General features: G+C 44.6%; 1 protein-coding gene across 1 annotated transcript in view; it reads left to right on the forward strand.

Annotated features, from left to right (window-relative positions):
* Nucleotides 1-26979, forward strand: part of PAX2 (paired box 2) — a 234020-nt gene that overhangs the window by 135486 nt on the left and 71555 nt on the right. The gene's annotated exons all lie outside the window — the stretch shown is intronic.

Genomic DNA, 26979 nt, shown 5'->3' on the forward strand with positions numbered 1-26979 from the left:
CTTCTCAAAAGCCTGTCAGTTAAATATGGAATATATTGGATGAGAGGGAATTGTTTAACATTGTTGAGTTGGACATTGTTGAGTTGGAGCACTATTACTGTATTGTGTTGTATGCATGTATGCAATGCGCATCCTCTTTTGTTGTTTAGAACTGTGTTGATCCTGTCAAAATTAAAATGGATGAAGTAATAGTTTGAATTGAATCAGGGCTTAGTTATTCCAGATTAATCAGTTAAAAGGAGTGGGTTTTATCAGTGGTGGTACATGCAATAACAGTGTGATATGGGGTGCATCATCTATACAGGAGCACATGTTTACTATGTTAATTCATTTGGAATAACTAACTCCCTCCTTCCCCAATTGCACATCGTCCTTTTATCACCTTTGATCTACCCTGATTGTGAATATAGCAGGGTGGATCAAGACTAAGAAACTCAAACTAAGTTATCCTGAGTGTGTACTATACATATGAAGAGGGGCTCTTATGTGCAGTACTGATTTGCAGACTATGGAACCTGAGCGTGGTAGCTGTTTTGGTTAAATAATGGGAAGAATAAAGATGCGATCTGGTGTCTGTTGTGTTACATAACCTGTGCCAAGATGCTGAAGTACATACAAAAAATCACCAACCCCAAGTGTAAGCCAAGTGGAGGGAACACAGCTGGTGGCATGGAGGCAAATATGATGCAGGACAGAATACAGCCAGGCAGGAATTCATTTAATACCTGAATCTCTGAGGAAAGAGCAAGGGGCATCTTCTCAAGAGCTAGATCCACCAGTATATTTTTCAGAGAATGGCTCTGCACAGAATTGAATGCACATGTCATCTGCTTTGGAACAGGTGATGTATCATGTGCCATTTATTTGTTGCTTCCTGAATTAGTGAAATTCCATAGTGATCCAGTTCATGGGATAGTGGGGGAAAGTAGAATGTGTGACTCAATAGGAATAGGGAGACATTTTTCTCGCTCTCTCAAAATAGAGAGAGGGTCATCCCATGAAGCTGATTGGTGGGAGATTCAACACTGATAAAAGGAAGTACTTCTTCACACAGCACATAGTTAAACATAGCACATAGGAATTCGTTACCACAGAATGTAGTGATGGCCACCAATTTGGATGGCTTTAAAAGGAGGTTAGACAAATTCCTGGAGGAGAAGGCTGTCAATGGCTACTGGTCATGATGGCTGTGTGCTGCCTCCAGTACCAGAGGCAGTGGGCCTGTGTACATCAGTTGCTGGGGAACATGGGCAGGAGGGTGCTGTTGTGCTAGCGTCCTGCTTGTGGGTTCCTGGTCGGCAGCTGGTTGGCCACTATGTGAACAGAATGCTGGACTAGATGGACCCTTGGTCTGATCCAGCAGGGCTCTTCTTATGTTCTTAATACAATTGCATGTGCCAATCATGGGAATTCTCTGAGAAATATCTCAGGTTGCATAATTACAAGCAAGGGGCTTGAATGCATCCTGTCCTACACAGTTTGCCCATTTGCCTGGTTGGTCTGAAGCAGTGTTTGCACTGAGCATAAATTTTCTAAATAGTACAGCATGAAGGAATAAGCCTTTCTGCAAAGCACCAGATACCTCAATAGTGCAACTACAAAATCATAATGCTATAGCATTTATGTAGCACGTTCCATTATGTGTTTGAAGTGCTTTATATACTTTATATCACAAAAGTCCATAAGCAACTCTGTAAGATAGGCTCATGGCACATTAAGAAGTTGGTAGCTGCTACCAGCTTCCTCATTCTGGGTCACTGATTCAGAAGAACATATAAAAACAAATCAACAGTGCCAAGTCCCACATCTAGAAGAGATGGAGTCAGAGCTGATGGACTCATCATACAGGAAACTGAATGATGTGAGCTTGTTCCACCAATATGTGCAATGGAGCAAGTATGGAGTAAGAAGAGGAGGGTAAGGCAGAATGGAGCAGCGAACCAGGAAAAGAAGCAGTGATTATGTGACAAAAGAGGGGCTGGCTGAGTGCATGATAGCTGCTTCTGGCTGTGTGTGTGTAAACAAGATTCATAGGAGGAGGGATGGCTGAGTTTTCCCAGCCCCCTTAGACTTCATTGGTTCCCAGAATAACATTGATTTGCATGTCAGGCAAGTGCTGCTATGAAAGGGGAAAAGCCCTCTGAGTGTGGTGGTGTCAGTTCTCGCTGTTGTTCGACAGTGTAAAATTAAATTAATAAAGCTCTCAACACCGGAAAACATAACAAGAAATTAATGGCTTTTACTGTCGCTTTGATGCAGTCATTTGCAACCCGGCTTTCCGCACCAAAGGCTTCATAAATGCAAGCAGTTTCTCTAAACAAGCATAGTTAGGAACTGCATGCAAGGTATTTTTCTTTGCCTTGCCTGTATCCTTTGAGCTAACAAAATATTCTGTTTCCCAAAGGTGAATGCAGCAAGAGGCTGTCCTTCTGAGACAAATGAGGCCAGGGAGCTAGACAGGATCCTAAAGCTTATAGGGGGATTGACCTGGAGGAGGTGGGGTAATGTTTTTTCGTCTCAACAGTTTGGTGGACATTTAAGGGATGAGCCTGTTCAGGTGACAATAGACTAAAATGCTTGCTGCTTCTATAAAGGAAAGGTTTCTGAGGGGCGAGCAAAGGGTCATGTTCTTGTGCTCCTTCACACTGAGCTTTTATCCTGCGATTGAGATTACTCCTTCATGGAAGTTTGCGGGCTCTTTACATGACACTGTGATCATTCAAGGTGTCTCCTGCACTAAATGCCCTTTGTTCCATTTTTTAATAGATAGCAGATAAAGAGCTGTCAAATTACCCTGTTGTGTTCCGCTTCAGTTTCCTCTGTGAAAAGAGGAAAAGCGGCAAGAAGAGGAGCGAGATCAATGAAAGAGAATGGAAGATTCAGATACGGAGAGAAGGAGGGGGAAGGGGGTGGGGGAAAAGGAAGCATGTGAAAAAGGGGGTCGTGATCCTGCATTTAAAACGGAAGCAGAAAGCCCCGTTTTAAACGCGGGATTTTAGGCTGGTGTAGAGATGCCCCACGTCATGTTCATGGGCCAAAGTACAACACTATGTTCTCCTGCACAGATTCTATGGAAATGAAAAGAAACATTGCTGCTCTTGCACAAAAAGGCCAGCATGAGAGTATTTACCAGTGAATTGTGCCAGGGTTAGTGCACAAAATGTATGCACACAGAGGAGCAGCCCTGAAATAAGCTGGTTCGCTCTGTGTGTGCCTGTGGAATGGTGGGGGTGGGGTACTTGTAAGCTTACAATTCTGCTTAATATCCTACTTCACTGATCCCACTTATTTTTGCCCATCCAAAGCCATACCGTGGGAACAGAGTTAGCAGTACTGTCACCAGTTTACATCCTATCTTTCCACCAAAAAAGGCACTCAAGACAGCTAACAATAATAAAACTAAGATTAAAACAAAAACATAATTAAATCATAAAAAACATATAAATTAAAAGCACAATTAAAAACAACAATAAAAGAAATAAACTGCACCCAATCCAATAGACCCCCTTCAGCAACACACCAGCTTCCATGCCAAAGGCCTGCTGAATCTAAATGTCTTTGCCTGCTGGTGAAAGGACAACACAGAAAGAGCCAACCTAGCCTCCCTCGGCAGGGAATTCCAGAGCCAGGGAGCAGCTACCAAGAAGGCACTTTCTCTCATCCCCACCAAACATGCCTAGGATGATGGCAGGACTGAGAAAAGGACCTCCCACGGAAGATCTTAAAACCTAGGCAGGCTTGTTTGAGAGAATGCGTTCTTTCAGGTAGCCTGGTCCCAAGTCATATAGGCTTTATAGGTCATAACCAGCACTTTGAATTGTGCCTGGAAACAGATCAGTAGCCAGTGAAGTTGTTGTAACAAGGGAGTCACACACTCCCTGTAACCAGCCTTGGTCAACAGACTGGCTATAGCATGTTAGACCAGCTGAAGTTTCTGAAAACTTTTCAATGACAGTCCCATATAGCATGTGTTAGAGTAGTCCAGACAGGATGTTACTAAAGCATGTGTCACCATGGCCAGATCAGACATCTCCATGAATGGGAGAAGTTGGCACACTAGCCTCAGCTGTGCAAATGCACTCCAGGCCATCACTGAAACCTGGGCAACCAGGTTAAGGTCCAAACCCAGAAATACACCCTAACTGTGAACCTGAGTCGTCAAGGGGAGTGTAACCCATCCACCACAGGTTGAATCCCCATTCCCTGATCTGCCTTTCAACTAACCAGGAACACCTCTGTCTCTTTTCTGAATTAAGCTTCAGTTTGTTCACCTTCATCCAGTGCTTTACTGACTGTTTGATTTAGAACGAGAACAGCTTCCTTGGATCTTGATGGAAAGAAGAGATAGGGTTGGGTGTCATCAGCATACTGGTGGCACCAAATCCTAAGACTCCAGACAACCTCTCCCAGCAGTTTTATGTATATGCTAAATAGCATAGGGACAAGATGGAACCCTGAGGGACACTGTTGGGCTAGGCCAATGGTCATGGCATCAAACAGAACTCCCCCAGCACCATATTCTGAAAATACCCCTCCAAGAAGGACCAAACCAACTGTAGAATAATGCTTCCAAGTCCCTTCTGAGAGAGACACCTCAGAAGGATACCATGGCTGATGGTATCAAAAGCTACCAAGAGGTCCAGCAGAACCAAAAGGGACACACTCCCCTGCCCAGTTCCCAGCATAGATGATTCACCAAGGTGGCCAAAGCAGCCTCTGTCCCAGATCTGAGCCAGATTGAAAAGGGTCTAGATAATCTGCCTCATTCAGAAACCCCAGGAGCTGAGATGCTACCACATGCTCTAGCACACTGCCCAAGAATGGCCAGAAATTATCCAGTACGGTGGGGTCCAGTGAAGATTTTTAAGACAAAGGTCTCAGTACTGCCTCTTTTAGACAAGATGAAATCGCACCTTGTTATAAAGAGGCATTCACCTCTTGGCCTGTCCCCATCCATGGCTGTTCTTATTCTGTCCACACCCTTGGGAAGCACAAATTGCAAAGTATGTAACTACACAAACAGAAGTCAGATTTACATCTACTGGACCTGTATCAACTATGGCATCCCAGTTGGAATGGATCTGAGCAATTTTATCTGCAAAGAGTCACACAAATTGGTCACAACAGGCTATCAAATGGCCTACATTTTCTCCTGGTGGGGCAGAATATAATAGGTCTTTCATTACATGGGAGAGCTCCATTGGGCAATTCTGTGCAGACACAGGGGTGGCAAAGAATGCTTTGTTTGCTGCTGCCGCTGCCACAAAGTAGGCCTTCAGATGGCTCCTAGGCCATGTTCAGTTGGACTCAGGCTGGACTTGGTGTTTTCCTCCAACGTCTCTCTAGTCACTGTCCCATTCATTTCATCATCATCAGCTCCCCAGAAAACCAGGGGGCTCATTTGGTTCCACTCAGTGGGAGAGGATGCTCAGAAGCGATTGTGTTAATTGCCCAGGCCATTTCTCCATTCCAGATGTCAACCAGGGTTTCAACATAATCGCCTGCCGAGATGACAGGAAAATCCCCAAGAGCCATCAGAAAACCATTTGGATCCAGCAGCCTGCTGGGGCAGACTATCTTAACTGGTCCCCTGTCACTGCAGAGGCTCTAAATTCCAGTAAGTTTAAGATATATCAGTAGTGATCTGTCCATGACAATGGAGCTATGGAAAGTTAATCCAACCCCAGATGACCAAGATCCCGCCCAACACAGAAAACCAGATCCAAGGTTTGCACCGCTGAATCAGTGGAGACAGATACCAATTGAGACAGACCCATGGTTGCCATGAAGTCCTGAGCCACTTCTGCCAACATGGCGGTCTCTGCATTTATCTTGAAATCCCCCAGCACAACAAGCCAGGGGGGGCGCCAGCACCACCCCTGAGATCACCCTGGCTAGTTCAGGAAGGGAGGCTGTTGGGCAGTGGGGTAGGCAGTGCACCAACAGAACCCCTATTATTTCCCAAGCAGAGCTAAATTATACTTTTGAACACATTTTAACCCTTATTTTTAGTGTTTATAATTTCCAGGACACTTCTCAGTGCATAAAAAGCTTATTATTAATTTATTATTTTGTTTCATTAATTTCTATCCCATCTCTTCAACTGCTGGTCATACTTCCCTCTGACGTTTTCACATTCCATGTGCTGAATTTGTAGATGTATGCTGCAATTATAATATATAGGTAACCTGCATTTTATTTACCAATGATCTTCATTGAAATGTTTATACACTTCACTATATGATGCTACTCTCTTTTAAGTTCATATTTGCATTCATTCATGTGCTTCATTAAGTATGGATTTGCTTATTTGCAGACCATGGGAAATACCTGTCAGTCTTCCAAAAGAACTCAGGCTACAGTCCTAAGCAACCTAACTAGGGAGTAAGTCTCCTTGAAGAAAGTGTGCTGGTTTGCACATCATGAGGGGGTTTAATAAGCCATGGTGGTTTGTTTACCACCCTTGCACATGCCGGTTGTGTGCTGCATGATTTACATAATTACTCTCATTGGGTGTAGCTTATTGTTACGTCCAAACCCAGCGAGTCTGCGTGGCTGGGGTGAATGAACTACCCAGCAGTCCTAGAACAGGCCATGGGTTCTGGGTGGTTTGTTAACCATCCTCACCAGGTTCAGACATCACAACAAACTGTGCCTGGTGAGAGTAAGTAGGTAAATCAGGTAGCATGCGACCAGCACGCGCATAGGTGGTTAACAAGCCACCATGGCTTATTAACCACCCTTGTGTCATGTGAACACAGTTAGCAGGACTTACTGTGGACTAAACATGCATAAGATTGCATTGTTAGCCTCTGATCAACACTTATCAGTGGATTGGGAGAGGTTGTACATCCTCATTTGTGAAATATCTGGTATACATAACCTTAGCAACACCCCAGATCCAGAGCATGTATGATGTTCATATATCCAGTCTAGACTGTGAATTCTGCCTTTTAAAAAGGGCTTACGAAAAGTTTGCATTAATGCCAACACAGAGTCGTCTTTGTTGCTGGCATAATCATCATTACTATTACACTGGGTTTTCATTTCCAAAGTGGTTTGTTTTGTATTTTTTCCCCAAGTTTTCTGAGCTTGTTTCAGAAAGCTCATGCAAATGTTTTTTTATATTAGTTTCCAGAACCATTGCTTGCATTTTTAGTAGAGATGTGCATGGACCAGAAGATCCAGTTCAGATCCTGATTTGGTGATTTGGAAAACTTCAGAGGCTGCCTGATTTGACTTGGAACAATCAGGATCCCACTTCAGAAATCTAAAGCTTCAGAAATCCAAAGATAGTCCACTATCCAAACAAATGGCTATAACTTTTAAAGTTTTTGACATATTTGCAAAGAAATAACCACTTCTGAGGGGAAGAAGCCTACCATATTTCAGACAAGGGGCAGGGGCGGGGGGTGAGTCGTTTTAAAATTTTGATTTTTTTTAAAAAAGGGAGCTGCTGATAACTTTTTAATGTCATGGTCAAGTTACTCCCTTCTGAGGGGATGAAGCCTAGGAGTCAGGATTTTGTGCAAGAGCAGCTTGGTGGTTTTCAGAAACAGATTCACTTACTGAGGTGCCCTAGGAAGAAACCTGCAAAATTTTGAAGGATAGGTTCAGGGCTTTTTATGCTAGATGCCTTTAAAGTTGATTTGAGGGGGAAACTAAGAAGGAATCTGCTTCCCTCCTCCTCTGTTTCTGTGGGCAGTTTGTGCATATGCTGTAGAGGTGCCCAGGCCCTTAAGTAAAAAACTCGCAAAATTTCAGAAGGACAGGTGCAGGGACTGGGGAGTTATGATGAATTAAAAACACTTTTAGGGTTTTGTTTGTTTTGTTTTCTGTTCAGCTGATAGTATTAAATTCACAGAAACTTTAAGTGCTTCATCCTTGATGGAATGGATGGATGACACCTATTGAGAAAATATATGAAAGTGTACACTCTAGAGCTTTTGTACAATATATAACACAAAGAGAGCCTTTAAAGCATGGGATATTTTTAAATAGGGGTGGGGGAAAAAGAAATACAGTTTTCTTTCCCCCACATGCACACTAAGCTCTCTGGCTGCTTGGAGCTTGTGTGTGCCCCCTCCCTTATTAGAAGCTGCTGGCAGACATCACTTTTAGGAGGAAGGTGGTGCCCTGCCCTGCCTGTACCAGCAACCAGAGAGAAAGTGCTGCGGGGTGCTTGACTCAGGCTGTGGCGACTGGCGACTTGGTGGGGCTCCACTTGCTTGCTTGGGCAGTTGGTGTTAGCATCAGCCACCTGAGCACCACTGCTGCCACATACACTTGGTTACAATATGCAGTGAAAAGACAGGCGCCAACTCTGAGAAGTCCCTTCTTCATACCACCCAAAAGCACTGTGCTTGGAAGTGAAAAGGAGCAGCATGGTAAAGTTATCCCCTGGTTGTAAGCTAGAGCTGTCAGTCACAAAACTACACTGCCCTCTTCTCCCTCCCCTTCTCCCTCCCCCAGTGCTTTCGTTATACGCAGAGCTTGGGCAGAAATTCATTTTTGGGCGATACATATCTGTGTTCCTTTGAATTGCTCAAGAAGCTTCAGGAGGACCCAAATGCATTTCAGAGCAATTCAGAGGACCTTTACTTTATTTTGGACAAATTCAGAATCTGTTGAACTATATGCCAGAGTAAATTTTTTAGTCTTTATGCCAGAATACTCTTTATTATTGTTGCTGCATGGCTCCCCCCTGGAAATCGTTACATTAAATAAACCCCGGCCTACCTGCATTCTTAAGCAGTATTGTACATTCTACTAGCACAACCTTCCACCACTGCATTCTACTGCATGAAGCCTAAGTTAGTTTTGATAAAAAAAGACAAAGAAAAATCCTACAGATGTTTTGTTGTTGTTGTTCAGTCGTTCAGTCATGTCTGACTCTTCGTGACCCCATGGACCATAGCACGCCAGGCCTTCCTGTCCTGCGCTTTCTCCCGGAGTGTGCTCAAGTTCATATTCATTGCATCGGTGATGCTATCTAGCCATCTCATCCTCTGTCGTCCCCTTCTCCTTTTGCCTTCAGTCTTTCCCAGCATCAGGGTCTTTTCCAGAGAGTTTTCTCTTCGCATTAGGTGGCCAAAATATTTGAACTTCAGCTTCAGTATCTGTCCTTCCAATGAGCACTCAGGGTTGATTTCCTTTAGGATGGACTGATTTGACCTCCTTGCAGTCCAGGGGACTCGTAAGAGTCTTCTCCAGCACCACAGTTCGAAAGCATCAATTTTCGGCGCTCAGCCTTCCTTATAGTCCAGCTCTCACAGCCATACATTACTACTGGGAAAACCATAGCTTTGATTAGACGGACCTTTGTTGGCAAGGTGGTGTCTCTGCTTCTTACTATGCTGTCTAGGTTGGCCATAGCTTTCCTCCCAAGGAGCAAGCGTCTTTTAATTTCATGGCTACAGTCACTGTCTGCGGTGATCTTGGAGCCCAAGAAAGTAAAATCTGTCACTGCTTCCATTTCTTCCCCTTCTATATGCCAGGAAGTGATGGGGCCAGATGCCACGATCTTAGTTTTTTTAATGTTGAGTTTCAAACCAGCTTTTGCACTCTCCTCTTTCACCCTCAACAAGAGGCTCTTGAGATCCTCTTTGCTTTCTGCCATTAGGGTGGTATCGTCTGCATATCGGAGGTTGTTGATAATTCTCCCGGCAATCTTAATTCCGACCTGTGATTCATCCAACCCAGCATTTCTCATGATGTACTCTGCATATAAGTTAAATAAGCAGGGTGACAATATGCAGCCTTGTCGTACTCCTTTCCCAATTTTGAACCACTTGGTTGTTCCATGTCTGGTTCTTACTGTTGCTTCTTGACCCTCGTACAGGTTTCTCAGGAGACAGGTAAGGTGGTCTGGTACTCCCATCACTTTAAGAATTTGCCACAGTTTGTTGTGATCCACACAATCAAAGGCTTTAGTGTAGTCAATGAAGCAGAAATAGATGTTTTTCTGGAATTCTCTTGCTTTCTCCATGATCCAGCGAACGTTGGCGATTTGATCTCTAGTTCCTCTGCCTCTTCGAAACCCAGCTTGTACTTCCGGTAGTTCTCGGTTCACATACTGCTGAAGCCTAGCTTGTAGGATTTTGAGCATCACCTTGCTGGCATGTGAAATGAGCGTAATGGTGCGGTAGTTTGAACACTCTTTGGCGTTGCCCTTCTTTGGAATTGGAATGTAAACTGCCCTTTTCCAGTCTTGTGGCCATTGTTGAGTGTTCCAAATTTGTTGGCATATTGAATGCAGCACTTCAACAGCATCATCTTTTAGGATTTTAAATAGCTCAGCTGGAATACTGTCATCTCCGCTAGCTTTGTTGTTAGTAATGCTTCCTAAGGCCCACTTGACTTCACTCTCGAGGATGTCCAGCTCAAGTTCAGTGGCCGCACTATCATGGCTATCAGGGACATTCAGATCTTTCCTGTATAGTTCTTCTGTGTATTCTTGCCACCTCTTCTTAATCTCATCTGCTTCTGTTAGGTCCCTGCCTTCTTTGTCCTTTATCATGCCCGTCTTTGCACAAAACGTTCCCTTGAGATCTCCAATTTTCTTGAAGAGATCTCTAGTCTTTCCCATTCTGTTGTTTTCCTCAATTTCTTTGCATTGTTCATTTAAGAAGGCCTTCTTGTCTCTCCTTGCTATTCTCTGGAACTCTGCATTCAGTTGGATATATCTTCCCCTTTCTCCCTTGCTTTTTGCTTCCCTTCTTTCTTCAGCTACTTGTAAAGCCTCATCAGACAGCCACTTGGCTTTCTTGCATTTCTTTTTCTTTGGGATGGATTTCGTTGCTGCCTCCTGAACAATGTTACGGACCTCCATCCAGAGTTCCTCAGGCACTCTGTCTATCAGGTCTAATCCCTTAAATCTATTCCTCACCTCCACTGTATATTCATAAGGGATATGATTTAGGTCATACCTGAACGGTTTAGTGGTTTTCCCGACGTTCTTCAATTTAAGCCGAAATTTTGCAACAAGAAGCTCATGATCTGAGCCACAGTCAGCTCCAGGTCTTGTTTTTACTGACTGTATGGAGCTTCTCCATCTTTGGCTGCAAAGGACATAATCAATCTGATTTCGATATTGACCATCTGGTGATGTCCATGTGTAGAGTCGCCTCTTGTGCTGTTGGAAAAGAGTGTTTGCTGTGATCAGCGTGTTCTCTTGGCAAAACTCTATTAGCTTTTGTCCTGCTTCATTTTGTGCACCAAGGCCATGCCTGCCTGTTATCCTGCCTGTTATGGTTGGGGCATAGACTTGAATTACTGTGATGTTGAATGGTTTGCCTTGAATTCGTACTGAGATCATTCTATCGTTTTTAAGATTGTACCCCAGTACTGCTTTTCCCACCCTTTTGTTGACTATGAGTGCTACTCCATTTCTTCTAAGGGATTCTTGCCCACAGTAGTAGATATGATGGTCACCTGAATTAAATTCGCCCATGCCTGTCCATTTTAGTTCGCTGATTCCCAAGATGTCGATGTTCAATCTTGCCATCTCATGTTTGACCACCTCTAGCTTACCTTGATTCATTGATCTGACATTCCAGGTTCCTAAACAATATTGTTCTTTACAGCATCAGATTTTCTTTTCACCACCAGACACATCCACAGCTGAGTGTCCTTTCAGCTTTGGCCCAGCCGCTTCACTCTTTCTGGCGCTACTTGGAAATACCCTCTGCTCTTCCCCAGTAGCATATTGGACACCTTCCGACCTGAGGGGCTCATCTTCCGGCGTCATCTCTTTTAGCCTTGTGATACGTTCCATGGGGTTTTCTTGGCAAGAATACTGGAGTGGGTTGCCATTTCCTTCTCCAGTGGACCACATTTTGTCAGAACTCTCTGCCATGACCTGTCCGTCTTGGGTGGCCCTGCACGGCATAGCTCATGGCTTCACTGAGTTACGCAAGCCCCTTCGCCACAACAAGGCAGTGATCCATGAAGGGGCTACAGATGTAGCCCTGGCAACTACCTCAAAAAGTTGGAGAAAGATCAGAGAAGGCATTGTTTTACCTGACTATTTACACATGCCATGATTTGCTCATGCTTTCTTAGACTCAACAGCAAAGCTAGCTGGAGGGAGATGTAGGAAACTGCCATGTCCTATGGTCTCTGGTTCTCTTGGTCCAGGACTGCATGGGTGGGCATCAGCTCAATTAACAAGGAACTAGAAGTTCCAAGTTTGAATCAAACTCTTGCATACTAAAAAAAAAAAAAAAGCATCCTCCCTTAGTTTATAGAGATTAGCCTTTGTGAGAAGAAAATGGACAGCCTTCATAGTCAGCAGCAGTACCGTTTAGGATACTGTCCCATGTACATGTCTTTGGGAGGACATGTCATTGATTTCAATAAAACTTACTTGCAGTTGCAATGATGTGTAAATAAGTTTGTATCTCACCACTGCCATTAATTCACTAGGTGGCCACAGACAAGCTACTAAACTCAGTCATCATCCACCCTACATCTGCAATAATAATGATAATACTGGCCTACAGGATTGTTGTAAGGATCATCGAGATAATAGGTAAATGAAAATGCTAAGTGGTCAATTAGGTAAGGGATAAGCACCTTCCCCCCAACACACACTGCTTTCCCACTTCAGATTGCCCTTTCCAATGGTGCTTTTCAGCAAAGAAACAGGCCATTGTGCTTTTTAAACACACTTTTTCATGTAATGTGTAACTGAACCTTCAAAGGCTATATAAGACAATTATATAATGTAACAACTCTTGAGTCTAGTAAAGTAACCTTCAGCTCGCAATAGCTGTAGCATCATTTACAATTTGTCTTTCCTCTTCTTATGCATGAACATTTCTTAATATATTTCTTGCTGTATATAGTTGCTGTATGTAGTATGCCTGATGCTATTGATGTTTCCCCTCAACTAAGGTTCTCAGGAGAGCAAAAGCGAAGCTGTGATTCATAGGGAAAGGTATACATGGTTTCTATGAATAGACTCGTAACAAGTAGAGTTCCAGACATTGCGCAGCTTCCGTGTTCACTTTGGGTGCCAGTTCTTGGTCTCTCCCAGGGTAATAGTGATAGCTGCCCACAGAAAATGCAGATATCTACAGTTTTAGTTCACTTGTGAGTGGGCAGCAGCATGTCTCCTGCCCCAAACAAAATGAAGAAGCAAAGGCAGGTGTTAAACATAGAACTATGTGCTATCAGGTTGCATGCAAGTCAATAGAACACAAGATTTCTGCATGCAGTTGAGTGCTGGATTTAGCCTGAGACAGGCGGCGGGGGGGGGGGGCAATTTAAGTGGACTGACCTTTGCAGCAACCTGAGAGATGTTTTGAATGGGGGATTTTGGCTAAAAATCCAAACAAGCCTCAGCCCCGTTTCTCAACTGCAGTATTAACAGTGGACAACATTACAGAGCAGTAAGAAGACACTCTCCCCTGCCAGCCTATTATAATGGGGAATGTTGGCATTTGAAGGACAAGTTGTAAATGTTTAATAAGTAAAAAAAAAAAGCATTTTTCACACAAAATGAAGCTTGAACCTTTGTCTTTGCTGCTACCTTTTGTTTGTGGGTAAGAATGGCCATACTCATGCCCAGTCACAGGTATACTAAAGTCCTTGACTTTTCCATTGTTTTCTATGTGCAGCTCCCACTTCTGCCCCAGGAGAGGAAAAATAACTTCAAAAGGATGCAAGAAGTTCCATCTTCAGACAGTTGAATTGTCACTCTGTTCTTCGTCTGTCTTCATGAGTACCAATAGCACCACTTTCTTTAAATCAATATGTACAGGCAGTTTGCCCAATCACTGAATGAAAAACAAGCCTTCTCCCACCTCCCATTGTTCAAGCCAGGAAGGAAGTCACAGCTGTGACTTCCTTCCTGGCTTGAACAATGGGAGGTGGGAGAAGGCTTGTTTTTCATTCAGTGATTGGGCAAACTGCCTGTACATATTGATTTGCATCTTTGGTTCTATAAAGGGTAAAGAGCTGATTTTAAACAAATGAAAGCTGGTAGTCTGGGCCAGGCAATGGGCCAAACGGGCACAAGCTTGCATGGCTAGAATCTGGGGGAATCCAGTTAACCAGCCTATATGGCAAGGCAGCCCTATCTATATGGTACTTGGAGAAACTTCTGTTTTTGGGTCTCCAGGCAGGCCACAAGAACAAGGGGAGATATAAGGCTGTTGTGCCCCATGTAATGCATGAGTTTCAGAGTGGCCTGAGCTAGGGGAGCTGTATGAAGAGGGTGCTTCACCACTCTGTGGCACTGCTGCTAAGTGCAAATGCTTTTTACAGGTTGTGATTGAAGTGTTGATCTATCCCTGTGGGAAACCTACCCAAAGGTTTTCTGGGAGCTGTCACATGGAACATTGGAAGAGGGGTCTCCTGTTTCTTTTCCTTGATGGTTTCCTTGGTGCTTGAGTCTGAGCTGGTAGCATTGTTTAGCCTCTTGTCAGGCCCAAGGCTTGCTAGGAGTGCAGTGGGAAACAGAGCCTGTCGGCACAGGCTGGGACTAGCTGCTGAGAATGACAAGCGCTGTGTATTGATCGCTTTCTAAACTCGTCCCAACCGATAGAAAGTAATTAATGACTCCATTTGCCTCAGTACCAAGGAGAACAATTGAGTTTGAAATAGCAACAACTGGCAGTGATGTGAAAGCTCCCCAAGGGGGATATCTTAAAAAGAAGCTGACTGGCCCTGGTTGCTGTGGGACACAGGAACACATCGAAGGGGGAAAGAGTGGGGCTGTGAGAGAATGAGACTGAGGGAGAGCCAAGGTTTGGGGTAAAGGGTGCTTATATCAGTCAGACAATTTTAAAAAATAAGGAATGTGTGGGAGCTGTGATATTTGAAGAAAAAAAAAAGGGGGCATTCCTTATTGCTCTGTGAAAAGCAGTGGGTCCTAGCTTAGGAAATCCATTCAAGGCATTTGGCCTTGGTTGAAGACTGCTTCATGTCTTCAACCCACTGTCAAATTGGGCGGGATAGCTAATACTTTGGAAGACAGAAACAAAATTCAAAGTGATCTTGATAGACTGGAGCGCTGGGCTGAAAACAGTAGAATGAAATTTAACAGGGATAAATGCCAAGTTCTGCACCTAGGAAAAAGAAACCAAATGCACAGTTACAAGATGGGGGATACTTGGCTCAGCAATACTACAAGCGAGAAGGATCTTGGAATTGTTGTAGATCACAAGCTGAATAAAAGCCAACAATGTGATGTGCCTGCAAAAAAGGCTAATGCTATTTTGGGCTGCATTAATAGAAGCATAGCTTCCAAATCCTGGGAAGTACTAGTTCCCCTCTACTCAGCACTGGTTACACCTCATCTTGAGTACTGTGTCCTGTTCTGGGCACCACACAAGGATGCAGACAAACTGGAGAGGGTTCAGAGGAGGGCAACGAAGATGATCAGGAGACTGGAAACAAAGCCCTGTGAAGAGAGACTGAAAGCACTGGGCATGTTTAGCCTTGAGAAGAGAAGACTGAGGGGAGATATGATAGCGCTCTTCAAGTACCTGAAAGGTTGTCACAGAGAGGAAGGCCAGGATCTCTTCTCAATCATCCCAGAGGGCAGGACATGGGATAATGGGCTCAAGTTACAGGAAGCCAGATTCCGGCTGAACATCAGGAAAAACTTCCTGACTGTTAGAGCAATATGACAATGGATGCAATTACCTAGGGAGGTAGTGGGCTCTCCCACACTGGAGGCATTCAAGGTGATGCTGGACAGCCACTTGTCAGGGATGCTTTGACTTGAACACCTGCACTGAGCAGGGGGTTGGACTCGATGGTCTTATAGGCCCCTTCCAAACCTACTATTCTATGATTCTATGTCAGATCCACTCATACATCTCTCCCTTTTAAGTGTCCTGGGCCTTTTCAGCAGCCAACAGCAGCTGAATGTGTTTAAATGTAGAACCAGTGCATACTGGCTTGCCAGGATTGTTGTTTCTTGCCCCTTCAAGGACTGTTTTTCTTTATATACTCCAAAACAGCAGCTAGGCATGGTGAAGATATAGGCCATGCTTGATACTGTCTGGCAGACCTGGAACAGAACCAGACCCATGGCAGTTGTAGACCCCATCACAATGAGATGCCTGGCGCATTCGTGCTCTGTTTCAGACAGCAGGCCAGATCAGTTTCTCTCTCTCTCTCTCTCTCTCTCTCTCTCTCCCTCTCCCTCGGGGCTACAATACTAGAACAGCTGGAAAAGCCAGACCTGACATGGGCCCCAGCCTTTACAGATACAGTAGCTCTAAACACTGGTCCTGAAGAAAAACTGACTGTTAAGGTCTGAAAACTGTCAATTTTAAAACAAGAGATTATTCTTGCTGTATTCCGTGAGACCAGCCTGGTCTCTATACTTCTGGGACATCATAGAGAATAGAATGGATTTGTGCTGGAGAAGGCTTCTTACTGGTATTCAGATTCTGACTGTTCACCATATTTAGGGGCCCTTAGAATTCATAATTTCCTGCTCCACTTTCCTCTGTTTCCAACTGTGACACACAGATGGCTAGCTTGCCTTGAAGCTATGGCTGGCCAAGCATTTGAACCCATGCCTCATAGATCTTCATGGATCACTGCCTTGTTGTGGCGAAGGGGCTTGCGTAACTCAGTGAAGCCATAAGCTATGCCGTGCAGGGCCACCCAAGACGGACAGGTCATGGCAGAGAGTTCTGACAAAATGTGGTCCACTGGAGAAGGAAATGGCAACCCACTCCAGTATTCTTGCCAAGAAAACCCCATGGAACGTATCACAAGGCTAAAAGAGATGACGCCGGAAGATGAGCCCCTCAGGTCGGAAGGTGTCCAATATGCTACTGGGGAAGAGCAGAGGGTATTTCCAAGTAGCGCCAGAAAGAGTGAAGCGGCTGGGCCAAAGCCGAAAGGACACTCAGCTGTGGATGTGTCTGGTGGTGAAAAGAAAATCCGATGCTGTAAAGAACAATATTGTTTAGGAACCTGGAATGTCAGATCAATGAATCAAGGTAAGCTAGAGGTGGTCAAACATGAGATGGCAAGATTGAACATCGACATCTTGGGAATCAGCGAACTAAAATGGACAGGCATGGGCGAATTTAATTCAGGTGACCATCATATCTACTATTGTGGGCAAGAATCCCTTAGAAGAAATGGAGTAGCACTCATAGTCAACAAAAGAGTGGGAAAAGCAGTACTGGGGTACAATCTTAAAAATGATAGAATGATCTCAGTACGAATTCAAGGCAAAGCATTCAACATCACAGTAATTCAACTCTATGCCCCAACCACTGAGGCCGAAGAAGCTGAGTTTGATCGGTTCTATGAAGACCTACAACACCTTCTAGAACAAACACCAAAAAAAGATGTCCTCTTCATCATAGGGGAATGGAATGCTAAAGTAGGAAGTCAAGAAATCACCGGGATAACAGGCAGGCATGGCCTTGGTGTACAAAATGAAGCAGGACAAAAGCTAATAGAGTTTTGCCAAGAGAACACGCTGATCATAGCAAACACTCTTTTCCAACAGCACAAGAGGCAACTCTACACATGGACGTCACCAGATGGTCAATATCGAAATCAGATTGATTATGTCCTTTGCAGCCAAAGATGGAGAAGCTCCATACAGTCAGTAAAAACAAGACCTGGAGCTGACTGTGGCTCAGATCATGAGCTGCTTCTTGCAAAATTTCGGCTTAAATTGAAGAACGTCGGGAAAACCACTAAACCGTTCAGGTATGACCTAAATCATATCCCTGATGAATATACAGTGGAGGTGAGGAATAGATTTCAGGGATTAGACCTGATAGACAGAGTGCCTGAGGAACTATGGACGGAGGTCCGTAACATTGTTCAGGAGGCAGCAACGAAATCCATCCCAAAGAAAAAGAAATGCAAGAAAGCAAAGTGGCTGTCTGATGAGGCTTTACAAGTAGCTAACGAAAGAAGGGAAGCGAAAAGCAAGGGAGAAAGGGGAAGATATACCCAACTGAGTTCCAGAGAATAGCAAGGAGAGACAAGAAGGCCTTCTTAAATGAACAATGCAAAGAAATCGAGGAAAACAACAGAATGGGAAAGACTAGAGATCTCTTCAAGAAAATTGGAGATCTCAAGGGAACGTTTTGTGCAAAGACGGGCATGATAAAGGACAAAGAAGGCAGGGACCTAACAGAAGCAGATGAGATTAAGAAGAGGTGGCAAGAATACACAGAAGAACTATACAGGAAAGATCTGAATGTCCCTGATAGCCATGATAGTGCGGCCACTGAACTTGAGCCGGACATCCTCGAGAGTGAAGTCAAGTGGGCCTTAGGAAGCATTAGTAACAACAAAGCTAGCGGAGATGACAGTATTCCAGCCGAGCTATTTAAAATCCTAAAAGATGATGCTGTTGAAGTGCTGCATTCAATATGCCAACAAATCTGGAACACTCAACAGTGGCCACAAGACTGGAAAAGGTCAGTTTACATTCCAATTCCAAAGAAGGGCAACGCCAAAGAGTGTTCAAACTACCGCACCATTGCGCTCATTTCACATGCCAGCAAGGTGATGCTCAAAATCCTACAAGCTAGGCTTCAGCAGTATGTGAACCGAGAACTACCGGAAGTACAAGCTGGATTTCGAAGAGGCAGAGGAACTAGAGATCAAATCGCCAACATTCGCTGCATCATGGAGAAAGCAAGAGAATTCCAGAAAAACGTCTATTTCTGCTTCATTGACTACGCTAAAGCCTTTGATTGTGTGGATCACAACAAACTGTGGCAAATTCTTAAAGTGATGGGAGTACCAGACCACCTTACCTGTCTCCTGAGAAACCTGTACGAAGGTCAAGAAGCAACAGTAAGAACCAGACATGGAACAACCAAGTGGTTCAAAATTGGGAAAGGAGTAAGACAAGGCTGCATATTGTCACCCTGCTTATTTAACTTATATGCAGAGTACATCATGAGAAATGCTGGGTTGGATGAATCAGAGGTCGGAATTAAGATTGCTGGGAGAATTATCAACAACCTCCGATATGCAGACGATACCACCCTAATGGCAGAAAGCGAAGAGGATCTAAAGAGCCTCTTGTTGAGGGTGAAAGTGGAGAGTGCAAAAGCTGGTTTGAAACTCAACATTAAAAAAAGAAGATCATGGCATCTGGCCCCATCACTTCCTGGCATATAGAAGGGGAAGAAATGGAAGCAGTGACAGATTTTACTTTCTTGGGCTCCAAGATCACCGCAGACGGTGACTGTAGCCATGAAATTAAAAGACGCTTGCTCCTTGGGAGGAAAGCTATGGCCAACCTAGACAGCATAGTAAGAAGCAGAGACATCACCTTGCCGACAAAGGTCCGTCTAATCAAAGCTATGGTTTTCCCAGTAGTAATGTATGGCTGTGAGAGCTGGACTATAAGGAAGGCTGAGCGCCGAAAATTGATGCTTTCGAACTGTGGTGCTGGAGAAGACTCTTACGAGTCCCCTGGACTGCAAGGAGGTCAAATCAGTCCATCCTAAAGGAAATCAACCCTGAGTGCTCATTGGAAGGACAGATAATGAAGCTGAAGCTCCAATATTTTGGCCACCTAATGCGAAGAGAAAACTCCCTGGAAAAGACCCTGATGCTGGGAAAGACTGAAGGCAAAAGGAGAAGGGGACGGCAGAGGATGAGATGGCTAGATAGCATCACGGATGCAATGAATATGAACTTGAGCACGCTCCGGGAGAGAGCGCAGGACAGGAAGGCCTGGCGTGCTATGGTCCATGGGGTCACGAAGAGTCAGACACGACTGAACGACTGAACAACAACAACTCATAGATCTACGTACCTCTAGCACTTTAAACATTACCTTGGGGTAGCTTTTCTTAGTGTCATTTATTTTCAGTGCTGAATTGAAATTTTAGTATCCTAACACAAAAAATTACCTGGTGAAGGTGAAGAACCTGAATGTCTTTTCTCACAGAGTATGAGCATCTTGTTTCCATTACTCTCTGGGTTCCCCCCTGTCTGTTGGATCCTTTAAACTGCAATCCTGTGCATACCTACTCAGACATAAGCCCTATTGAGTTCAATGAGGCTTACTCCCAGGTCAGTGTGTATAGGACTACAGCCTTAGTGTCTCCAGCTTCTCTGTTCATCTCTTTTGCCATCTCTCTCTCTGTACAGGGCCTGTCTCAAATGATGTTCTGAGTTTGTGTGCAGAGCAGCAATAACCCCAAGAACAGAACTATCAGTGGGACATGATTGATCAATTGAATTCCATAGCGGCTGAAAAATGTGGGATTAAGTAGTGTATTATACGCACAATGAGTTGAGGCATGATGTTCATTTCAAGTTCATTTTGCTGGCCCTCTGCCACCAGATCAGGCAATCAATAGGGGCAGCAGATATCATATATCACCTCTCTCCATACTAGGGAGAGCACCATAATCTCTCGCAAATTTAGAGTGACAGATTTGTCAAGATCTGAAGGGACCTGAATAAATGAAGGGAAAGAGAAACTTACAGTGGCTTGAGAAAGCTCAGGTTTCAGTGCCTGCAAACAAAGTCATAGTGTGCACATGCACATTTATACACAGGCATGAATTCACTATATGGAATTGTAGATACAAAGGTGGCTGCTGGGCAGATTGCATTAATTAGATTACAGTTCAGTTTGCGCTGTCCAGAATGGAGGTGATTTAGGACTCAGGTTTCAAAGCTTTTAGGGAGAATATTACAAAGAAAATGAGTTTTACTTATTTATCTCCATTGCAGTTTGAGTTGCACAGAACCCTTGGTAGATGTTGTTGTTCAGTCATTAAGTTGTATCCAACTCTTTGTGACCCCATGGACCATAGCACGCCAGGCCTTCCTGTCCTCCGCTCTCTCCCGGAGTGTGCTCAAGTTCATATTCATTGCATCGGTGACGCTATCTAGCCATCTCATCCTCTGCCATCCCCTTCTCCTTTTGCCTTCAATCTTTCCCAGCATCAGGGACTTTTCCAGTGAGTTTTCCCTTCGCATTAGGTGGCCGAAATATTTGAGCTTCAGCATCTGTCCTTCCAATGAGCAGTCAGGGTTGATTTCCTTTAGGATTGACTGATTTGACCTCCTTGCAGTCCAGGAGACTCGTAAGAGGAAGGGATAAAACGAAAACCCAAAAAGAAAACTGATGTTGTGATGTATGTGAACCGAGAACTACTGGAAGTACAAGCTGGGTTTCAAAGAGGCAGAAGAACTAGAGATCAAATTGCCAACGTTCGCTGGATCATGGAGAAAGCAAGAGAATTCCAGAAAAAGGTCTATTTCTGCTTCATTGGCTACGGTAAAGCCTTTGATTGTGTGGATCACAACAAACTGTGGCCAATTCTTAAAGTGATGGGAGTACCAGACCACCTTACCTGTCTCCTGAGAAACCTGTACGAGGGTCAAGAAGCAACAGTCAGAACCGGACATGGAACAACCGATTGATTCAAAATTGGGAAAGGAGTACGACAAGGCTGTATATTGCCGCCCTGCTTATTTAATTTATATGCAGAGTACATCATGAGAAACGCCGGGTTGGATGAATCACAGGTCGGAATTAAGATTTCCGGGAGAATTATCAATAACCTCAGATACGCAGACGATGCCACCCTAATGGCAGAAAGCGAAGAGGATCTCAAGAGCCTCTTGTTGAGGGTGAAAGTGGAGAGTGCAAAAGCTGGTTTGAAACTCAACATTAAAAAAAGAAGATCATGGCATCTGGCCCCATCACTTCCTGGCATATGGAAGGGGAAGAAATGGCAGCAGTGACAGATTTTATTTTCTTGGGCTCCACGATCACCACAGACGGTGACTGTAGCCATGAAATTAAAAGACGCTTGCTCCTTGGGAGGAAAGCTATGGCAAACCTAGACAGCATAGTAAGAAGCAGAGACATCACCTTGCCAACAAAGATTCATATAATCAAAGCTATGGTTTTCCCAGTAGCAACGTATGGCTGTGAGAGCTGGACTATAAGGAAGACTGAGCGCCGAAGAATCGATGCTTTCGAACTGTGGTGCTGGAGAAGACTCTTATGAGTCCCCTGGACTGCAAGGAGGTCAAATCAGTCAACCCTAAAGGAAATCAACCCTGAGTGCTCATTGGAAGGACAGATACTGAAGCTCAAATGTTTTGGCCACCTAATGCAAAGAGAAAACTCCCTGGAAAAGACCCTGATGCTGGGAAAGACTGAAGGCAAAAGGAGAAGGGGATGACAGAGGATGAGATGGCTAGATAATATCACCGAAGCAATGAATATGAACTTGAGCACACTCCGGGAGAGAGCGGAGGACTGGAAGGCCTGGCGTGCTATGGTCCATGGGGTCACGAAGAGCCGGACACAACTTAATGACTGAACAACAACGACAACTTTGATGTAGGGAAACACATATAAAAGGTGTGTAGATCTTCATGTCTTATGGTAATTGCCCATGCACATACTTTGCTGTATGTACACTCAGTGTCAGTCAGCTAACCTGGCACATGAGTGATTATCACATACCTACAGTTTTGTGTTTAGCGGTATCTGGGTAGAAAATTCATCACAAATTCATCACATTTGGCTGAATCCATAGTGAAATTGGAGATTGAACCTGACTCAGTTGCTACATTCAAATTCCATACTCAGCCTACTGCATCCCATCAACTGTTATATATTTCATCTTTTTTGTTTTAAGTTGAGATCTGAGGATCATGGAGGATGGATGGAGCATTAACTGGAATTTTAAAAAGACAAAAAGCAAGACTGGGGGAGAGGTGGATGAAAACTAGTGTGAAGAACTGGCTGGATGGAAGTGTAGGGGGCAATAGGGCCAAGGACAGATTAGTTAGTATATATTAAAGAACTAGGTTTCTCAGCCATTTTCTATTTTGCTCCAGTATATTTTGAATCCTCTAGAGACAGAGAGAAAATTATTTATTTATGGCACAATAGCTTTCTGGCTCAAAGGATAAAGAGCCATGGCCTTACAAATAAATATATCCTACATGATGTTTAATGTTACCAGCACTAAGAACCACCACTTGGTTCTTAGCGCTGGTAACTAGGGAGGGTGAGTCCTTGCATAAGGAGCAGACTTTGTCTTCTGTATTTCCATTTATTCCTACCTGCTGCCCTTGGACAACATTGCACAAGATGGTGACTTTCTTCCAGGTGAAGTTAGCTATCCCTCTTTTACATACTATCCTCCTTTTCCTTTCCCACACTCCCACACCTTACTTCCATGGTCTCAGAGCATCTCTCTACAGCCTCCCCTGTTGATCTTGCCTGAATATGTATTTGTATATATGTTCTTCAGTCAGCTTGCTGGGCCATACACTCCCCCGCCTTTTTATCTCTTCCTGTCTCCCACAATCACATAGCAGTGGCAGTGCAATAAATGTGAGCTACTCTGATTTCATGGGATGGTGGGGTATGCATTTTAATACACTGATTTAATTCATTGTGTCCTGTCTATTTATATTAGTCCTCTGGGGAGAAAGGAAGAGGGTCTGCAGAGTTAGACAGAAGCTGGTGACTTTACAGTGCACGTGGCAATCAGTTGCTTCTTCAAGCCTGCACATAGGGGAAGGGACACAATTGTGGGAGGCTAAGTGAAAAAATGTAAGTTCCCTAAATACAGCATTGTCTCTGTTCTCATACAGTACCTTTTGCAGTTGTTCTAATGAAGTGTCATAATTTATGGGTAGAGAAGGCAGAATGTCAAACAGACTTTGGAACCTGGAAAATTATGTAGATTATATAGATTATTTCCTGTCATTGTATAGATTATACGAATAAGCCTCTTCTCTATCCCCCCCCCTCATTTATTTTTAGAATGTCATCCTTGCTCCTCCCCTTGCTTTCCTTTAGGTTAGGAACAGGCTGGACAATGAGGCACCTTAGATGGATACCTGACTTGCTCCACATCTCCTCTGACAGTGTACATCTCCATCCCAGAGCCTCTTGATTTTCTGCCTCTTCTCTTCCTTTTCTTGTCAACTGCTGTGTCTGTCACCAAAAGCCTAAAATCAGCCATTTTGCGTAGTCTAGGGGGGAAAGTATATTGCAGTTAGCCCAGAGCTAGCTGGGGGGTTAATTTCTCAAGTTCTCTGGTAGCACAGTGTGCCTCAGTGTGTTGCTTCCAGGTCTGGGGTGGGGACAGAGTGGGCAAGATGCTTTCACCTCTTGTTGGAGACACTGTATTGCGGTGGTTCCGGTCATTCCTCTCTGGCAGGTACCAGAGGGTAGCACTGGGAGAGGAGGTTTCGGACCCGTGGCCACTCACTTGTGGGGTGCCACAGGGTTCCATCCTCTCCCCGATGCTATTTAACATCTATGTGAAGCCTCTGGGGGCTATCATCAGGAGGTTTGGTGTGCAGTGTCATCAATATCTGGGGAGAGGTAACGAGTGGGGTACCGCAGGGCTCAGTCCTGGGCCCAGTGCGCTTCCACATTTTTATTAATGACTTGGAGGAGGAGGTGCAGGGAATGCTGATCAGATTTGCAGATGACACAAAATTGGGCGGGATAGCTAATACTTTGGAAGACAAACAAAATTCAAAGTGATCTGGATAGACTGGAGCGCTGGGCAGAAAACAACAGAATGACATTTAATAGGGATAAATGCCAAGTTCTGCACCTAGGAAAAAGAAACCAAATGCACAGTTACAAGATGGGGGATATGTGGCTCAACAACACTACAAGCGAGAAAGATCTTGGAATTGTCGATCACAAACTGAATATGAGCCAACAATGTGATGTGGCTGCAAAAAAGACCAATGCTCTTTTGGGCTGCATTAATAGAAGCATAGCTTCCAAATCCCAGGAAGTAGTAGTTCCCCTCTACTCAGCACTGGTTAGGCCTCATCTGGAGTACTGTGTCCTGTTCTGGGCACCACACTTGAAGAAGGATGCAGAAAAACTGGAGAGGGTTCAGAGGAGGGCAAGAAAGATGATCAGAGGACTGGAAACAAAGCCCTATGAAGAAGAACTGGGCATGTTTAGCCTTGAGAAGAGAAGACTGAGGGGAGATATGATAGCACTCTTCAAGTACTTGAAAGGTTGTCACAGAGAAGAAGGCCAGGATCTCTTCTCGATCATCCCAGAGTGCAGGACACGGAATCATGGGCTCAAGTGACAGGAAGCCAGATTCCAGCTGAACATCAGGAAAAACGTCCTGACTGTTAGAGCAATACGACAATGGAACCAATGACCTAGGGAGGTGGTGGGCTCTCCCACACTGGAGGCATTCAAGACGAGGCTGGACAGCCATCTGTCAGGGATGCTCTGACTTGGATTCCTGCATTGAGCAGGGGGTTGGACTCGATGGCCTTGTAGGCCCCTTCCAACCCTACTATTCTACTATTCTATGATTCTATAATATGCGGATGACACGCAGCTCTACCTCTCGTTCAAATCTTCACCAAGGTTGGCCGTAGAATCCCTGTCCAAATGTCTGGAGACGATGAGTGGCTGGATGGGGAGGAATAAGCCGAAGCTGAACCCTGACAAGACTGAGGCACTTTTGGTGGGAGACAAGAGGAGGCTGGGGGATGTTGACCTGGTGTTGAATGGGGTATGGCTACCCTTGAAAGACCAGGTCCGCAGCCTGGGGGTCATTTTGGACTCCCAGCTGTCCATGGAGGCTCAGGTGTCAGCTGTGAGCCGGACAGCACTGTATCAACTCCATCTGTTACGGCGGCTGCACCCCTTCCTTCCCGACCATCTGCTCCCATCGGTAGTACATGCCCTGGTCTCCTCTCGTTTAGGCTACTGTAATGCGCTCTATGTGGGGTTACCCTTGAAGACAGTTTGGAAGCTGCAGCTGGTACAGAACGCGGCGGCTCACCTGATTAAAGGCAGCTGCCGGCAAGATTACATCACTCCAGTGCTGAAGGAGTTGCACTGGTTACCAGTTGTTTTCCGGGCCAAATTCAAGGTGTTGGTTTTGACCTTTAAAACCCTATATGATTCCAGCCCAGCTATCTTAAGGAGCGCCTCCAGCAACACCAGACAGGCCGCTTCAGCCTCGGATGGCCTTCTCTCTGTCCCATCAGCCAGGACAGCTAGACCAGTGGGGATGAGGGAGAGGGCCTTTTCTGTGGTAGCCCCCACTCTGTGGAACTCCCTCCCTAGGGAACTCCACCATGCCCCCTCTTTAATGAGCTTCCGCTGTGCATTAAAAACGTGGTTGTTCAGGCAGGCATTTGGGGTGGGTTAGGGTATTTTAGGGAATGTTTTTATTGTAGAATTTTATTGTTTTAAACTGTTTTATTATATGCTTTGTACATCGCCCAGAGTGGCTGGGTGACCAGCCGGATGGGTGATTAATAAATTTAATAAATAAATAAATAAATAAATTGCTGCTGCTGCTCATTTGCTTGCTGATTCCTCTGAACTCACCAGATAATTGCTTCTTCTCCTTGCTCCTCCCATTGCTCACTCAGAGAACAGGCAGCAACAATGAGGCAGCTCAGCTGGGCCAAGAAGCTCCAGTTATTGACACTGGACCTGCTACCAAAGTGTGGGCCTCCATAGGTGCCCAATTGTGCTCACCCTTGACACTGGCCTTTCTCTAACCATTCTGCAGAAGCCAGCAAGAGGACTGGGTGTGCAAGAATGGCCATGAGGAGGGAAATTTAGAGTAGCAACAGCACACAACAAGCATATGGGCCACCTATTGTGTGCCAGTGCCAGAAGAGTAGTTCATTGCCTCCTGCAGGACTAATCCCTGGGACAAACGTTCCATTCATCCACTGAACTGCCTCCTTGGGTACATCTCCCACTATTCTTTTATTGGTGATGGGGTCAGGTGTGTTTGTGTGTGTTAGCAATTTATAAAGCACCTAAAAACACACCTGGTGCCTTGCAAAGATTAAAAATGGGCAGCCCTGTAAATACATATCAGGACAGCTGGGGAGTCTGACATTTTTGTGGCCCTCTATGAAAACTGTGTTTTCATAGCTTCAAACTATGTTTTCATTATGCTAGTCTTCCCAAGGTACAATGAGCCTACTCTACTTAGGTGAGATTCTGCAAAAGTT

Source organism: Heloderma suspectum, chromosome 3, assembly GCF_057233095.1.
Source record: "Heloderma suspectum isolate Gila_16-S chromosome 3, 16-S_ref, whole genome shotgun sequence".
Classification (NCBI taxonomy): Eukaryota; Metazoa; Chordata; class Lepidosauria; order Squamata; family Helodermatidae; genus Heloderma; species Heloderma suspectum.